Raw genomic sequence first — 18777 nt, 5'->3', positions numbered from 1 at the left:
TACGGTTTTTATCATACTTTTCACTTCCTAAAAAATTTATAATTTTGGCTTCATATTGCATTATTTATAAACTTTACAAATTAAATAATCATTAAACATATATTGACCTGTTGTTTTTATAACTTATGAAGTAGATTTAATAATTATATTAGATCAAAATCATGTAAATCTTCACCTATTTTTAGGACACTACCTTGGATGAGATTTATTCCAAAATTTATTTTCCAGTAGATTTTAAGGTATTTTTTAAAATGTCCATGACTTTTATGACAGAAAGTAAGCCTGGTTTGGTAGACAGTTTTTACACTAAGGACTGGTATGACAATTTAGTTGTGTGAGACACATTTTCTTTTTCATAAATTGAACTAAATTTGTGGTTTCTAGGTACTGTGAAAACATATTTAAAACAAGTGATAATGTAAAGGTATTTTATAAAAATATTTATTGGCAAAGGTTTAATTAAATTAATAGACTTAGGTTTTCCAACCCTCTGAAAATAATGGGTTAGATCTTTCTCCAAGGGAAAGAGATGCAAGCCTGATTAACTGTCATTTCATAACTCTCCCTAGACTATTTTTGGTGTAACTTCCAAAAGAAAATGGCAAAGCAAGAGACAGGGTAGAAATCCTTTTCCAAGTCAAGTGAGTCCTTTGTTTGTTTGTTTGTTTTTTGTTTCATGTTCAGTCCATTGAATGTGTTCTGGAATCAGTGGGACTATTTAAATAATTTCTTCTCTCTTTCTCTCCTCTCTCCCCATGGGTTTGTGGATTCCGTAGGTTCTGCGTGCACCATGCAGGCACATTCCATCTCAAATCCTGAAAAGGAGATAACTATTGCTTTGCTGGTCCGCCCAGAACACGCCCTCTTTTCCTCTGAGTATGCTCTTTCTCCCCCTCCAGCTGTGGTATATATGGCAAATGACCACAGATTCTTTGCATCTCCTCCCATCAAGAAGTGAAGTCAGTTTGCCTACTCTTGAAATCTGAACTTGAGACTTGTGACTTCCTTTGGTCAATAGAATGTGGCGAGAGTGATGTTATGTGAGTTCCAAATCTAGGCCGCAAGAAGCATCGTCTGCTCTTGCTACGTTGGGATTCTGCTGCCAAGGGAATGGTAACCTGCTGGAGAGGCCATAGGGAGTAGAGCTGGCATACCCCAGCTGAGAGCATGTTCGGGGCTTAGCTGTTGCAAAAATGGCTGTTTACAAAAACTTACGCTCCCATCTCACACTGTGGGCTTGCTACTGGAAGGTGGCTATTCAGCCAGGATGATATTTCTTAAACTCGCTTTGTGTTCAGGTCCAGCCATGCAACTGGCTCTCACCAGTGGAGTGTGATACCTGAGCAATGACATGTGATACCTCTTGGCTGAGGCTTTAGAAGTTGATGGGGCTTCTTCATTTTCTCTTTCTGCCTCTGTTGACTAGAAGCAGAGGACTGCCAGGTCCTAGGGGATGGTGACACTACAAGATCCAATGAGTTTGGGCCCCTGGTTATCAGGTGGGAAACTGCCCACCGATAAAGAATGCCACCATTGGAATGTTCCGAGTTGTAAATAAACTTTCATTGTGTTAAGACTCTGAAAGTTTGACATATACTTAGTAGAGTAGATAACTAATACAAAAGCCCACAATTATCAATTACTCTGTTGGGCGCTGTTGCAAGCTCCTTGCCTATATTAACCCACTTCATCCTCCCCACAACCCCACAAAGTAGTACTATTTCCCTCACTTTCACAGAGCGGGAGACTGGTACTCAAAAGGGGTCAAGGGACTCTCCCAAGGACACACATCTAGAATCAAGTGGGCTGGGACCGGATCTGGAAAACCGTGTCCCGACCTGTATGCTAGGGTCCTGGTGGCTGACTCACTGTCTGAGCGCACACAAGCTTCTTCCCCACTCTGGTTCCTGTCTTCTCATCTGTAGAATGGATTAGGAGTGAGGAGGCAAAAATGAATGAATCCTCCCCCACAATAGTAAAACTCTTGGTTCCTATGATTCTTAGGTTTGAAATTGGGACACAGGTGAAGGGGAGCCTTGAGGGGAATACAGACCAGAGCAGGACTGAAATCTGCTTCCCAGGCCCCTGGAGATCCATCCTGGTGTGATCGCTTATGTGTACGCGGTCAGCAGGGTGATGGTGGATACTGGGCTGACTTGGCAAACCTCAGAGCTGCAGTTTCTGCAGTTACTGCCGGAGTAAAGGTGTGGGATGCCTTTACTTAACAAAAGCCTGGGCCTAGCCCGACGGGCGCCCTCCTCAGCACTCCTGAAACTTTGTACCCAGAGATAGGCACTGTCCCCTTGTAGTCTGGGGAGGCACTGACTGAGGTGCTGGTTAGGACCAGGGCAGTGTCTTCGGATGAGCGAGTTCGAAACAATGGCCCAAGGAAGTAGGAAGGGCTGGAATTATAATGTCTTTTCACCCTGTGGGTCAAATGGGGGAGCAAAAACCAAGGGAGGCTAAATGACTCATCCCAAATCATCCAGCGAGTTGTGGGCTGGACCTAGAGCCCAGCTTTGGCTGCCGATCCTGGGCTCTTTTTCATCATCACGCTGCATGCTGGCTTTGAGCCAGGATCGGCAAAATAGTACCATTTAACTGTGTTTTTGTTCACGTTCCTCGTGTAGGGGAGAATATTTTGAACATAGCTAGGAGAAGTTCCTCCTGTTGGGGAACCCCATACAAGCGGCCGCCGCTGGTAAGGATGGCCGTTCAGGCATCCTGACCACGGGCCCCCGGGACACAGGCCCTTCAGCGGCCCCGTTCCTCCTGTGAGGGCCTTGCAGGAAGCCCTGTCACACGGACACCAAGGAGCTGCGGCAGCAAGGCCTCTGCCTTCCTGAGGTTTCTGCTCAGACTCCTGATGTTCTGAGAGGAGACCCGGTCTCTGCTTCTGGCCTAGAGAGTCACCAGCTACATGATTCAGCAAGAAGCCTCCAATTCCTTATCAGGGTGGGCTGGGCTAAATGGCCTCTCAAGCCCCTGTGACGCTATTCCTGCAGGAAGGGGAAAGGCATTTTGATTTAGAAGTGTTTTTAACTCAGCCAACTTTGAAGCCAAGCATTTCCAAAGGGAGCCTGACTAGGAAAGGAGGGGATACTAATATAATCCTATAATTCATAGCACATATTACCTATACATTTTCTCACACAAATGGGAAGGGGAAAAACTCAGCCAAGAAGGCCTCTGGGCTCAGGACTCTGGGATGGAAGTTAGACTTTACTTTGGACTCCTTCATTTCCTGGTATCCTCAGATGTTGCTTCTTCTACTGGATGCTGGCTCAGCTGTAGCTGATGGAGCATCTAGGCCCTTAACTCGGCACTTTCATAAACAGGAGCCCATTGGCTCCTTTTGCGCTCTGGTTCGTTCTCCAGAGCTTTTTTGCTTCTGTCCAGAGAGACAGGTGAGCTGCCTTCTGGCATCCCCAAGGCTGTCGTGCGGTGGAGACACTGCAGGGGGTTGCTGTACCTGGTGAAGAACTGGGCTGCCTGAGGTCCTGACTCACCTTGATTCTAGAGAACTCAGATCTGAGAAGCTCTGCCTCAGCCAGATGAGTCAGAAACCCAACTCACACTTGCTTAAAAACAAAGGGGAATTTTTGGCTCAGGAAACTAGGAAAGACAGGGGCGGGGTGGATGTCGGCACTACTGAATTAAGGGCTCAACGCTGTTGTCAACTCTCTTTTTCTCCAGAGCTCAATCTTCATTCTTTTCTCCTACAGAAAGGATTATGGGCCGTGGGGGGTGGAAGGGGAAAGGCATGCAGACAACCCAGTTTAAACCACCCCTGTAATGACCTTAGAAAAGAGACTTCCGTGTATACAAATCCCGGGGAAAAGCTCCAATTGGTTGGCCTAGGCCACATACCCACCTTTGGGACCGACACCATGTCCAGGCCAGGTTAGGGCAGCAAGGTACTGCCACTGACAGTGAAATTGAGTTATATGGGATTGGTCATGTGGGAGAAGCAGTTCTGTAAATGGGGGGAATAGTATTACGAGAGAGGGAGTCCGCAGGATACCGTGAGAGAGCAAAGCAGCAGGGATCCACTGAAGATGCTGCATCCATCACGGACCAGTAACGAGGACAGGGGAGATATAACAGGAATAAGTGTCAGGTATAACGATCACTGTTAACTAGCTACCCCAAGGGTAAACGGTGGAATGGGGCAGCGACTGCCGGAAGCAGCCACCGCTCCTCTGGCTGCGGGAGCAAAGGGAAAATTTAGAAACAGAGGAGGAGCCCTGCAGAGCTGAGGAGGGAGGGGCCTGTGCCTGGGACCCAGGCCTTGAGCAGGGGTACCAGACAGTGGCTGACAGTGTCTCTTGGGGGGCAGCTGGTGTGAAAACTGCTTCTGTGAGAGTTGGTAAATCTGCCAACTGGGTTCAGCGGCTGCTGCAGTTTGGTATTGTCGGCAGTGGTGAAGAATAGTTGCTGGGATGGAGCTCACAGAAACAGGAAACCCACAGGAAGCAGACGGGAACAAACAGGAAAGAGCGAGCCCAGGCTCCCTCCTCCAGCTTTGGAGTCTCCCACTGGCGCCCCTTATGGGCGGAGCTGACACAGGGCCTGCTGGCAACCGGGTCGCGTGAGCCCGGAATCCCAGCTCCAGCAGTGACTCAGTAACTGACCAGATGTCTTACTCCAGGGGTTCTGGTCGGAGCCGCCTCCAGAGCAGCAGTCCATCTCCCTCAGGGGCCGGCCCCCTCTCTCTGGGTGTCCTTCTCAGGGCCTGATACCCTTCCTGGGCAGAGCGGGCCCTAGCTAGTGTGTGTTATGCTGCAATGAGTTGTATGACAGGAGCACAGGGCAGCGAGTCGTGGAACAGCTCTGTAGCCCTCCCTGCCCAGCTTTTAGCTGTCTTTCCTGGGGACATGATTCTAGGCTCTCCCTGGAGTGCTGTGTGGGGCCGGGGAGCGGGTGTCGAACACTGGACTGTGAACAAGCTGGGGTAGGGTGTGCCCAGACGTGGTTGGTGTGCCCACTCCACCTTCTCATCCTCACCCACTTTCTAATAAAGTTGACAGGAGAGTCCCAGCTCCATCACTTATACGCTGCGTGGCTTTGGGCATGTTATCAGGCCATCCTGAACCTCAGCTTCCTGACAATACTACTTTAGTTCATTAATCTCTGCACCAGGAGACAAAAAGAGACTCCTGGTTCTCTCCTCCTGTCTCCCGTTCTGTGCAGGACTGATAACTTAGCATCATAACACATAACACATAACACATAATTATGCTTTGCAAGACAATCAGTATTTAGCAAGACAAGATCTGTTTAGCTCAGGGGAAAAAGGTAAAGATCCAGGGCAACTTGAACTTGCTGGGCAGAGCTCTGGGAGAGCTGCAAGATGAAGCAGGGCCTAGAGTGTGGAGAGAGGCTTCAAAGGAGGAAGGAATCAGGAGGGACAAGGAGCTCTGCGTCAAACTGAAGGAAGCAGGAAAAGAGGTGAGCACCGTCCTCTGGCGCCCAGTGAATTCCTGATCGGCTGAGCATTTGAGCAGGGCTTCCCAGGTGCAGTCTGAGCCTCCCAGTCTCCAGGGGCTTCAGGCAGGACAACAAGGGGACAGACCTCACGGAGGTAAAGAACACGAACATGCAAAGATTTAATGTGGCCATGTGGACATGGGATTAAGCAAGTGCTCGATAGAGACAAAATGCTCCAACAAGAAATGATAGCATTTACTCCATTCTGGCCCTCATCACATTCGGGCATGTATTAAAAGTTATGTGTACAAGTGTATCTCCCTCCATAATCTCGAGTTCTTTCAGAGTAGGGACTGTGTCTGATTTTGCGCTGGTGGTTCGGTCGCCCAGAGAGTATGTGGGGTGTATCTGGAGAACATGCCTAAGGCTAGGTGGGTGTTAAGAGGGCCTGCCATAGGAGCACGGCCTAGGCCGTGAGCAAGCAGAGGGTTTGTGAGCTCAGGTGTCAGTGTAAGTGTTGGCAGATGTGACATTTCCCAGGGAGGGGCCCTGGCAGGTAGGTGGAGAGGATCAAAGCACAGACCCCTTTTCCCAGCCAGAGAAGGGATCAATGGAGAGCCCAGGGCTCAAAGGAAGGCTTATTGGGTCCTGAGGACTGACAGGGTTCCTGGGCCCGCTTGGCATCCTTCCAACCAAGGAGCACCTGCTTCTTCAAGAATTTAATTTTCCTCTGTTGAATGCAGTCTTCTGATGAGGAATAGTTTGAGCTATTTCTCTTTCCTTTTCCTTTTTTTTGTGATTTTTTAAAGAGAAACACTGACTTGTTGTTCCACTTATTTATGCATTCATTGGCTGCTTCTTATATGTCCCCTGACTGGAGATTAAACTTGCAACCTTGGCATATTGGAACAATGCTCTGACCAACCAAGCTTCCCAGCCAGAGCTCCTTTTCCTTTTTGTAAAGAGCTGCTCTTGTGGGAAGACTCCAGAACCCTGGAGACTTTTGGATACTAGGCTGGGATGGAGAGTGACATTTTCCTGAGCAAGCCCCGAGCACAGTGAGCAACCGTCTCCTTTCATCTGCTCAGCTGCCCCTCCACCCACCCTGCTCAGTGCTAGTAGAGAGGTTTGCCTACCAGCGCATCCCTGAGCTGCCACTCTGAGGACGTGGTGGGTAGAGGGCTGGAGGGTGGAGAGGAGTCCGAATCCAGGCCTCTAACTTTTTCCTGGGGCCCAGGCACACAGCAGGAGGTGAGCATACCTACCCCTTTTTCTCTGCTTAGTAACTATCGCTCCTGAGCTACCTCAGCTTGAGGTGGGAATTCGCTGTTCCTAGGATTTTACTTCCCTCATATTTTTAAACTTCCCCAAACTGATGATGATGATGACTTAATACTTATTTAGATTTCATGGATTTCTTTGCTTACCTTTACCTTTTACATTAAATTAAATTTTTTTTAGTCACTCTCCTTCTGGGTTTATTTTCTTGCTTTTCTTTTTATGAATGAAAGAGTTTACTAGATCTAGTTCTTTTGAGGGGAAGTCTCTGGGATCAAACTGTCTCAATGTATCTTTTTAAAAGTATTTATTTGCCTCATTCTTTTATTTATTTAATTTCAGAGAGAAAGGAAGGGAATGAGCAAGAGAGAGAGAAACATTGATGTACAAGTGATACATCAATCGGTTGCCTCTCGCACACCCCCAACTGGGGACCTGTCCTGCACCCCAGACATGTGCCCTGACTCGGAATCGAGCCGGTGACCTTTTGGTTCTCAGGTCAGCACTCAGTCCACGGAGCCACACCAGCCAGGGCTATTTGCTGAATTCTTAAATGATAGTTTAAATAGGTATAGAATTCTAGGAATGATTCATAATCCCAAGGTCATCCAGACATAGTAAGCCCCATCCCATCAAATTCCATCCCTCACAGGAACATCTCTCTTGGTCATTTCTTTAAAGAGACATGTTAAAATCAGTAAGAGCTTGTTTACAAGTGCATTAATCCCCTTAAGCCTAAGCATATTGAGAGAGGAGAAAGAAATGCTCCACACTGGCATCCCCTCAGAAGATTTTTTTCCTCAGCTCTTTGAAGATGTAATTCCACTGCTTTTTGCTGTCTATGTTGATGATAAAAGCTCTGCTGCTTATCTGATAGCCATTCTTTTGTAGGTATCTATATTTTTGCTAAAGTAGCTTTTATGATTATTTCCCATCCTACTGTAGTTGTAAATTTATATTTATTCTGTTTGGGGCTTAGTGTGCTTATCCAATGTATGACCACATGCCTGTCTTAAACTCTGGAGGAATCTCATCTATTATTTCTTGAAATATTGCCTGTGTTCTGATCTGTGAATTCTTTATATGTATTGTGCCTTCTCAATCTCTTCTCTACACCTCATACTTAGTTCCTCATATTTTATATCTCAGTTATCTCCTTAGCTCTATCATTCTATGCAGTAATTCCTCTGATCAATTGATTGTTTAACCTAATCACTGATTTTTTAAAAATGGATTATTGTATTGTTTATTATGTAATTTTCTATTTGATATCTTTTTCAATCCTGCCATTAATGGCTTATAATAATCTCATTTGCTTTAAAACCCTGTTTTTTCTTCACTTTCTTTGTATACTACCAGCATAGCTATGTTGGAATCTCTTCAGATTTCTTTATAATTTTTAGTTTCTAACTTCTGTGTTTTTTATCTTGTCTGTTGATTATTGCTCACAGCTTCAGGCTCCCTTGCATACTTTGTAATTCTGCGGGTGAGGAATTGCCTTCTGTGGGGGTCCTATGGATGCTTCAGCTACGATGATGTTCCTATGGTGTTACACTGTGATTACTTCTCCCGTCTGTAAAGGATCGTTTCTAGACCAGCTATTACATGAATTTCTAGTCTCAGGACATCTACACCATGCTGGTAGTATGAGAATACCTGTCCATGCCTTTATACCACACAGACCAGAGGTTTAGATACCTCATGAGTGACTATTTTCATGATAGGTCAGGTTAAGTAACCTACTTTTGTGCCTGATATTTGGGTCCACAATCAGAGCTCTTTTAATCTCAGTTTCTAAATAAGAAAGCTGTTTCTTGACTCCTGGGTTTATTCAAGGAGCTCAGTTCCAGGATCTCTGCTATTTGAAGACTGTAGCTTTTCTATTTCTCCAAGTGAAAATTAAAACTCCCGCGGATCTATACACTGCAGGATTCCATTTATGTGGAATTTCAGAGAAGACAAAACTACGGGTACAGAAGTAGATCAGCGGTTGTCAGAGCCCGGAGGTGGGAGAAGGGGCTGACTATAAAGAGTGAGGGAAACTTGGGGGGCAGCAGAACTGCTACGCCTTCACCGGGGCTTACATGACTGTGCGCATTTGTCAAAACTCAGTACTCAACATTCAAACAGATAAATTTTACTGTATGCAGATTATACCTTAATTTAATTTTAAAAAGATACAAGATAGTAAATATATATCTTTTTCAATATAATTTTTAATAAGTCAATAAACCCACAGAACAACTGAGCCTCTAAGGTGTATGCAGGGTGTGGTTCAACCCTGAACACTGTTGAGTCCCCTCTTCATTAGCACATCCCAGATTTCTTTAGTTTCTAGTCTAGGATATAGGTTTGAAAACTTAATTTTCTGTATTTTACCTAGCATCTCCATGTGTTTGGAGCAGGAAGGGGACTTGTCACATCAGCTCAGATCACTGTGGCGACTGGAAGCCACATGCCCCAGCATGCCCCGTTAGGCCAGTGCACTGATGGGCCTCAGTTCCTGGAAGCAACCGTGCATGTTCCAGATGAGCAGCATGTGCCATTCTGGGTGGCCCGGATTGCCCCCTCCCCGTCCCAGTCTAGATCCTGGGCCTTTACCTTTCCTCTACCTTCCCAGGGTTTTGCTTCTGATGTCCGTGAAGTGCATCCTGTCCAAGTGGGCTGGGCTTTTCTTGCAGCTGGTGAGGATTGGCTCACCTTGGGGCAGCCGGTGCTGCATCCCTCTGTGCCCAGTGCCTAAATGAACCCTAGAGTTTGACTCAACATCCATGAGGGCATCAACACTGGCATCTACTTCAACTAAATGCTGGTTGCCCAATAAATGGGCAAGTATGGCATTGCATTTGACAAAATTAGAGGTTGTATCACTAAGAATAACCCAGCTCCAGAAGGTAATGCTACTTCTGCCTTAATTATTCACATTAGCTCGTGTGGCGAGCTAAAGCCACTAAAACCCAAAATGGATTAAATTAAGAGTGAAGTAGTTAAGAAGTTATAAATACTTCTGTATTCTCCTGAAGATGAGACTACCAAGCCTCATACAAAGACAAATGGAATCATTAAAACATCATTAGAAATTATATAACATTTTTGAGAAAAAATGTTATTTTCTCAAAAGTTTAAAAGCATATTTAAAAATTTAGAGCAATACAATGTGATTTTGTAAAGCATACTCAGTCAGATATATGAGAGAGAGAGGAAAGGAGGAGGGGAGGGGGGACGATATCAGAGGGGGAAGAAGCCCCTAGAGATTATCCAGTGTGGCTCTCTGGTTATACAGGCAGGGAAACTGAGGCTCAGAAAGGGAGAGTGACTTACCCAAGGTCACACAGCTGACCATTAGGCCAGGACAGTAGGTCAACAGAGTCCAGGTCTCCTGAGTCCTAGTTCAGGGCTTGTCCCGCTGGGCCTCCTACCTCAAGACGTCAGGTCAACTGCCCAGATGGGGATTGCTTGCTGATGGAGCCCAGGGGGCAGTGGTTCTGGAAGGTTTCCTGGGCCTGTACCTGAAGGGAGGGGGTGCACCTGGATAGAAGGTGAGGATAGGCGGAGGCACAATGGGCACTAGCGAGCATCTGACTGGTAGAAGCACAGGCTCCTTCTTTCAGCTGCCCCTTTAGCGTAGCCAGGAGACGAGGACATGAGTTTCCCAGGCCCTGAATGTCTGATGACAGGAAATAACAAGGAGACTCAGGTCACTGCACTCACTAATGAGGCTGCTTCCTGAAGAACGTGGGCCTGACTGAAAGGGACATCGTCACCCTCCCCCAAATTGGCCCTTAGTGACTTGTGCAGCCTGACACGTTCTTCCACCGTGGCATCTAGAACAGGCTCCGGCCTTTCACGCGTTCGTGGACGCATCTCCTCCACTTGTCCAGGCGCGCTCTCAGGTTGGAGGGGAGCGATCCGGCCCAGCCCGGAGGGCAGGGAGTCACTCACCTCCTTCAGAATCGCCAGTGCATTGGTGAGAGGAAAAGCAGGCTGACTTTTAGTCAGTTCTGTCCCTGTTTTAAGTTCCCTGCAGACAATGCGACCTCTTCCTCCTGTATCCCTGGAAGGCTGCTCTCACTGCCACTGTCCCCTGCCTACAGAGACCCCCTAACAGGTCTCGGTGTGGCTGTCTGTGAACTGCGAGGCGGGCTCCCATGGCCACCCTGGATGAAAGGGCAGCTGGGAAAGCAAGTGTTTACCATTTCCAGCCTCTTCAGTGGAAGGTGGCAAAGGAGGAGCTGGCAGGTTGGCGTGTCCTCCAACCCCTGTCCCCCCAAGGGTGGGCATCAGCCCTAGCAGCTGGCAGGCAGGGCCTGGCTGTGGCCTAGAATCATGAGGTTTTCTCACAACCGATGGAAACCATGGGGCCCTTCCAGGGCCAGCTGTATTAACAGCTGTTGCCAAGACCGCTTGACAGAGCCAGGGGCACAGGCACCGAAGAGGAGGATCCCACAGAGATGAGGCACAAGGGTACGTGGTCTGGGTGGTTTGTGATTGGAGGCCCTGAATGGTTCTGAAGACAGATCCATCCAGTGGATGGTAGTCCAAATTTAAACTCAAAAGTGTTCAAAAGAGGTCCACATTGACCAAAGCAATCTCATGAAAAATATCAATAACAATAAAAAAATTCCAGTAGAAAAGCTGGTATTTGGTTGCTGCTGTTGAAATGTACTTTTCTATGTATCTCACCATCAGTTACCAAAAAACAAACCTCCCCCCCCAGTGATGCTAAATATTCCTGTTGAACATTCCAATAAGTAAACGAGGGGAAAGGTTTGTTTGGCAAGTTGACTTCTGCGAATTGGTGTCTCGGCTTTCCGTAAACTGAACACAGCTGGGGTGGCCTAGTCTCACCTTCTGGACGGAGATGTGAGGGCTGGAGTTACTGAGTCAGTGTCCTTGGGGGTGAGTGTGGGCACTGCGTCTAGGGAGTGGAGGTGGACCGAGGCCCTGGACGGTCCTTATGCTGTCACGGCTGCCCGGGTGAGTGTGTGCACGGTTCGCTGCCTGAAGGGAACTTGCTGTTTAACTTCCAAAGGGTCTCCTTGGAGAAATTCACAACAGTAGATACTTGGGTGATGTTTGTCCTTGAAGCACCAGCAGCTTTGGTGGGGTTCAGAAGGCTGAGGGTCTTTTCTTTCTCAGGAAGAAAAGGGTTGGTGATTAAGTACCCCAGAGAAGACTATTTATAACGGTATTGAGGACCCAAGTTTGAGAAAGGCATCTGGGTGCCAGGAAAAGCCAGAGGGAGAAGGGGGTGAGGAGGCAGCCACACGCGTTCACTGTGGCTGGTCTGGTGGGGGGAGGTATGAAGCTGTGCCACCTGCTGGTCTGCTAAGTGGGACCCGGAGAGCACCTGTGGGTGGGGTGGGAGGAGAGGGTACACTGGAGCAGGCAAAATCGGACTTTATGGAGCACATCCAAAGAACATGGTCACATCTGGCCCTTGCTAGAATCTCAATACTGAATGCAAAAACAGTGTCATGTTTATTCTGCAATGATCACAAAGTATTAGGTGTGTGTATGGGAGGAGGGTAGCTGGGGTGAAAGGAGATGCTTTGTGAGTTTTAGAGAATTACTAACCTGGTTCATTTCTTAAAAAAACAAAACAAAACATGTTTGTTGATTGGCTTAATTGTTAATCACGGTTTTGCCTGCCAGTCTGCACAACCACTTGAGTAGAGCATAAGACACGCTTAATCATTGTTGACATTTTTCTAATTGTAGTGTTGGCAGAGTTTAGAAGTTATGTAAATATTTTTATCTGGGTAAAGATGCTCCTTCAGGCTGGAGATGGGAAGTGATTTACCGTATAAAATATCTAAGAGCTTTGGACAGCACAGGCTTAAGGTGTGCTGCACTGGGCTAAGGAGGATTTTATTCAGTGGCTGTGTCTTAGTAATTGGAGCAGGTTCAGGGCCCTTGAGAGAGATTCGTGGTGCTGTCTGGATGGATGTCTGGGGCCACTTGAGTCCCGGCCAGGCCTGAGAGCCTGACTCATTAAGTTGCGCCTCTCACACTTGGCGTTTAGCCTAGCTCCCCGTAGCCATCTCTTTTTGCAGCATCCCCAGCTCCCACACTAACCAGCGGATGCTCTGCATGCCCTGGCCCCTCCCCAAAGAGAGAAAAGACCCCAGAACATCTCTAGAAACATATATATGGGAAATAGCTCAGATTCTGAAGTTTTTAGATTGGGCAGGAAAATGCCAATTCTGCAGAGAAATACACCACGTTGGAAAAACACTGCCCTTAAATGCACAAATTGCTCAAAGAGTGGTTCCTGGAGTGTCCGCATTGCCCACACAGTGGAATTTATTAGGTTCTCAAAATAGAGGGGAAGTGTGTGGGCTATGAGTGGGTGTGTTATTTGTCTGTTGCTGCATAACAAATCATCCAAACCTGAGACACTTAAAACAGCAAGCATCATTGAATAGTTCTCATGGTTTCTCTGGGTCAGGAAGTCAAGAGCAGTGTGGATGGGCAGTTCTGGCTCAGGGTCTCCTGAGGCGGCAGTCAGAGGACAGCTGGGGCTGCAGTCGTCAGAAGGTTTGTCTGACGCTGGAGGATGCGTTTCCGAGAAGGCTCCCTCTCATGGCTGGACAGGGATGCAGGCTGCTGGCAAGAGCCTCTCCTCTCCGTGTGGGTTTCTCCACAAGGCTACTCCTGAGACCTACTGCCAACTTGCTATGCAAAAGATATACCAATTTGCCTCTCAAAAGATGTTTTAAGAGGAAAAAATCCTATGCACCACAGGCCTATGCCCTAAACTAGGTGCTCTTTTCCTGACTCCATTTTTTTCCCTCAGAAATAAATTTGTGCTGTAATACTTGTATATACAATCAGCACTAGCATTCCCCCCCCCCCCAACATGAGTTGCTACCTGGTAACATTCAAGATAACATATTGGATTTTGTGAAGATGTAAAAGAACAAATAGCACAGGAGGGGAGGGAACAGCAACTTTTGGAAGCTAACTTGGCAGACATATTAAAGGTGAATACTAAGTCCATAGTGGGGAAAGTTGAGGAAAAAACCCAATGTGGGCATTCTGTGTGGGACTGGAGAATGGGGGCACCTAGTTTTTCTGAAAATCAGAGTGAAGTGGCATGCGAAAAGGAGGGTTGGTTGCAAGTCAATTTTAAAAGCAGTTACATCCCAGGACCACCTCTCCTGCTACCTGCAGCCAGACACCTGTCCCTTCCACGCCCCTGCTGAGGACCGCTGCTTCAGCTCCAGAGAGGGTAGCACTCGGGCCCCGACGCCCCGGCCCGGCCGATGGCAGGGGTGCTGTATTGAAAACAGCAGTGGTATGTGGAAGTTTAGATGGTCAACGCTGAGACCCTCCAGCCTTTTTCCTCATTTAGCTCCCAGAATACAGGCAGCCAGGTGTATATGCTCCAGGGAGAAGGTTGATGAGTCTTTTCCAGGCCCTGACCAAGAGAAAATCCCCTGAGATAATGACATTAGGAATTTTCCACAAGAGGCCCAACTAGATCACAGTGAAGCCCTCACCAACAAGCCACACATTCTGGGCTTTCAGTCAGTGACCTGCTTCACCCTTAAATATGATTGACAGTCAAAGACTGTTTAATCTTCCATTAAGAAGCATGGTATGACTCACTGCGTATCCAAGTCATAGGGCTCTTTGTAAGGTTTTGTATTTTGTTGATGTCTAGACATTATTAGGTTAACTTCTACAGTTTTGCCTTATTTTTGTTGTCATCTATGAAAGAAAACTTTCCTCCACGTAAGTATGTATGAACATTGCCGTTTGCGTTTCTTTTATATTTTACTACTTTGTTGAGCTTTCTTGTTGATGCTAAAAATTTTGCAATGAATTTTGGCCTTTGTGGGTTGACAACTACACCATCTGCAAATTATGATAACTGGGTCTCCTCTTCCTTTTCTGTAGCTATAGAAACTTTTTACTTTTGGCAAACTTCGTATGCCTTGGCCCGCAATTTTATTTTATTTCTTCAACCTCAGTTTACATTAATTACTATTTCATACCAGTTCCAGGTGCACAGCAAAGCTATCAGAAAACCACACACTCCACCGAAGGGTCCGCCTGCTGCCCCAAGGACCCGCCCAGCCCCATGCCCAGTTACCTCAGCGTTGCCGACTGTATTCTCCAGGCTGCAAACCTCATCTCTGTGGCCGTTCTATGGCTACCAATTTGTACTGCTTAACCCTTTCATTTTTTTCACCCAGGCCACCAACTTCCTTCCTCTCTGACTGCTGTCAATCTGTTCTCTGTATCTATGAATCTGTTTCCATTTTTATTTGTTTGTTTATTTTCCTCATTAGATTCCACGTATAAGTGAAATCATATGCTATTTGTCTTTCTCTGACTGGCCTATTTTTCTTAGCGTAATACTTCCATGTTCATGCATGCTGTCACAAAAGGTAAGATTTCCTTCTTTTTTATGGCTGAGTAGTATTCCATCATGTAAATGTACCACAGCTTTTTTATCCACTTATCTATTGGGCATTTGGGCTGCTTCCAAATCTTGGCTATTGTAAATGACACTGCAGTGAATATAGATGTGCACATATTCTTTTAAATTAGTGTTTTGGGTTTCTTCAGATATAATTCCAGAAGAGGAATTTGGGTCATAAGGCAATTCCATTTTTAACTTTTTGAAGAAACTACACATTGTTTTCCATAGTGGTTCCACCAGCCTGCATTCCTTTTAACAGTCACTAGGGTTCCCTTTTCTCTACGTCCTCATCAACACTTGTTTATTGATTTATTGATGATGGCCATTCTGACAGATGTGAGGTGGTATCTCATTGTGGTTTTAATAGCATTTCTCTGATGATTAGTGATGTTGAACAACTTTTCATATGTCAATTGGCCATTTGTATATCTTGCTTGTAGAAGTATCTATTCAGGTTTTCTACCCCTTTTTAATTGGGTTTTTTGTTTTTCTGGTGTTAAGTTGACTGAGTTCTTTATAAAATTTGGATATTAACCCCTTATCATATGTATCATTGGTAGATATGTTCTCCTATTGAGTGGGTTGTCTTTTCATTTTGTTGGTGGTTTTCTTTTGTGGGCAAAACTTTTTTAGTTTGATATAGTCCCATTTGTTTATTTTTTCTTTTGTTTCCCTTGCTCAAAGAGGTATATATTTTTTTAAGTGAGAAATGTCCGAGACTTTAGTGCCTATGTTTTCTTCTAGGATTTTTATGGTATTGAGTCTTATATTTAAGTCTTTACTCCATTTTGCATTTATTCTTATGTATGGTGTAAGAAGGTGGTCAAATTTCATATTTTTTGCGTGTACTGTTCAATTCTCCCAATACCATTTACTGAATAGATTGTTTTTTTCTTTTGAAGGGATTAAGAGGTACAAATTTGTAGTTACAAAATAGTCACAGAGATGTAAAGCGCAGCACAGGGAATGAAGTCAATAATAATGTAATTACTGTGTATGGTGCTGGGTAGGCACTGAAAATACCAGGGGAAACACTTTGTAAAGTATATGACAGTCTAACCACTATGCTGTACACTTGCAACTAATACAAAATAATACTGAATGTAAAGTGTAATTGAAAAATTAATTTTTGAATTATACTTTATTAATTAGGCTATTACAGTTTTCCTGATTTTCCCCACTTTGCCTCTCCTTCACCCAGCACCCCTCACTCCCTCAGTCAGACCTCCCAGTGCTGTTCATGTCGGTGGCCTATGCGTACAAGTTCTTTGGCTACTCCATTTCCTGTACTGTATGCTCCTTTCCCATGACTATTCTGTAACTCCCTATTTGTACTTCTTAATCTCCTCATCTCTTCACCTATTCCCCTGCAGTTCTCTCCCATCTGGCAACCATCAAAATATTCTCTGTATCCATGATTCTGTCTCTGTTCTTCTGGTTTGCTTAGTTTGTTTTTAAGATTCAATTGTTGATAGATATGGGGTTGTTTTTTTGTTTGCCTTTTTATTGTTCATAGTTTTGATCTTCTTTTTCTTAAATAAGTCCCTTTAACATTTCATATGAAAATGGTTTGGTGATGATGAACTCCTTAAAAAGAAGCAGGAGAAAAGGAATTCATTAGCTACAGGGGAGTTCCCATAAAACTGTCAGCAGCTTTGTCAAAAGAAACTTTGCAGCCCTGAACAGATTGACAAGAAGTATTCAAAGCCATCAAAAGCAGAAACCTACAGCCAAGATTGCTCTACCCAGCAAAACTATTATTTAGAATTGAAGGGCAGATAAAGAGCTTCCCAGACAAGAAAAAAACTAATTGATAAACTGTTTTTACCCTACTGTATGTTTTTGCATTCTTCGTCAAATAGTAGTTGACTATATATAGGTGTGGGTTTATTTCTGAGCTCTTTATTCTGTTCCATTGATCTATGTCTGTTTTTATGTCAGTACCACATTGTTTTGTTTCTTATGGCTTTATAGTATAGTTTGATATTAGGTACCTTGATACCTCCAACTTTGTTCTTTTCTCAAGATTGCTGAGGCTATTTGAGGTCTTTTGTAGTTTCATATAAATTCTTGGGTTGTTTTTTCTAGTTCTCTGAAATACACCTTTGGTATTTCGTTAGGAATTTTGTTATTGTAGTGTGGACATTTGGGTAGTGTGGACATTTTAATGATGTTAATTCCTCCTATCCATGAACAGGGTATATGCTTCCATTTATCTGTATCCTCTTCAATTTCTTTGCTCAGTGTCTTATAATTTTCTGAGTATAGGTCTTTTACATTGTTGGTTAAATTTATTCTTACATACCTTATTTTTTTGTTACAATTGAAAATGAGATTTTTTTAGTTTCTTTTTCTGCTAGTTCATTGGCATATAAAAATGTCACCAATTTCTGAATATTAATTTTGTATCCTACTATTTATTGAATTATTTTATCCGTTCTAATAGTTCTTTGGTGCAGTCTTTAGATTTTTGTATGTAACGTATCATGTCATAGGCAAATAATGACAGTTTTACTTCTCCCTTTCCAGTTTGGATCCCTTTTATTTATTCCTCTTGTCTGATTGCTGTGGCTAGGACTTTCAGTACTATGTTGAGTAAGAGAGGTGAAAGTGGACATTCCTGTCTTATGCGTGATCTTAAGGGAAATGCCTTTAGAATTTTGCCTGTTGCATATGATATTGACTGTGTTATTTTATATATGGTCTTTATTATGTTGAGTTTTATGTTCCCTCTATTCCCACTTTGTGAAGACTTTTATCAGAAATGGTGCTGGATTTTATGAAATGGTTTTTTTGCTTCTAGTGATACGATCATGTGATTTTTATCCTTAATTGTGTTTATGTGGTGTGTCATGTTAATTGATTTGCAGATATTGTACCAACCTTGCATCCCAAGAGTAAATCCCATTCGATCATGGTGCATGATCTTTTTAATGTATTGCTGGCTCCCATTTACTAATATTTCATTGAGGATTTTTAACATCTATGTTCATCAGGGATATTGGCCTATAATTTTCTTTCTTTGTAGTGTTTTTATCTGGCTTTGAAAATTAGAATAATGCTGACCTTGTAAAATGACCTTGGGAGTCTTGACTTTGGGAATTATTTGAAATAGTTTGAGGATAGATGTCAGTTCTTTGAATGTTTGGTGAAGTTCGCCTGTGAAGCCATCTGGTTCAGGACTTTAGTTTGTGGGGAGTTTTTTGATTACTGCTTTGATTTCTTTAGTTGTAATTTGTCTTTTCAAATCTTCTGATTCTCCTTGATTCAGTTTTAGAAGATGGTATTTTTTTTTTCTAGGAATTTATCCCTTTCTTCCAGATTGTCCAATTTGTTGACATAATTTTTTGTAATATTTTCTTATAATCCTTTGTATTTCTGTGGTGTCAGTTCTTCTCTTTCATTTCTGATTTTATTTATTTGAATCCTCTCTTTTTTTCCTTGATGAGTCTGGTTATAAGTTTGTCAGTCTTGTTTATCTTTTCAAAGAACAGTCTTGGTTTCATTTTTATTTTGGTATTCTTTTTTAGTCTGTATGTCATTTATTTCTATTATAATCTTTATTATTTCACTTCTTCTACTCACTTTTGGCTTTGTTTATTGTTCTTTTTCTAGTTCCTTCATGTGTACGGTTA

The sequence above is a fragment of the Pteronotus mesoamericanus genome, unplaced genomic scaffold, assembly GCF_021234165.1.
Source record: "Pteronotus mesoamericanus isolate MK-2021 breed Mesoamerican mustached bat unplaced genomic scaffold, CSHL_Meso_final contig_82, whole genome shotgun sequence".
In the NCBI taxonomy this organism is placed as follows: Eukaryota; Metazoa; Chordata; class Mammalia; order Chiroptera; family Mormoopidae; genus Pteronotus; species Pteronotus mesoamericanus.
Note: the sequence above shows the minus strand (reverse complement) of the source record.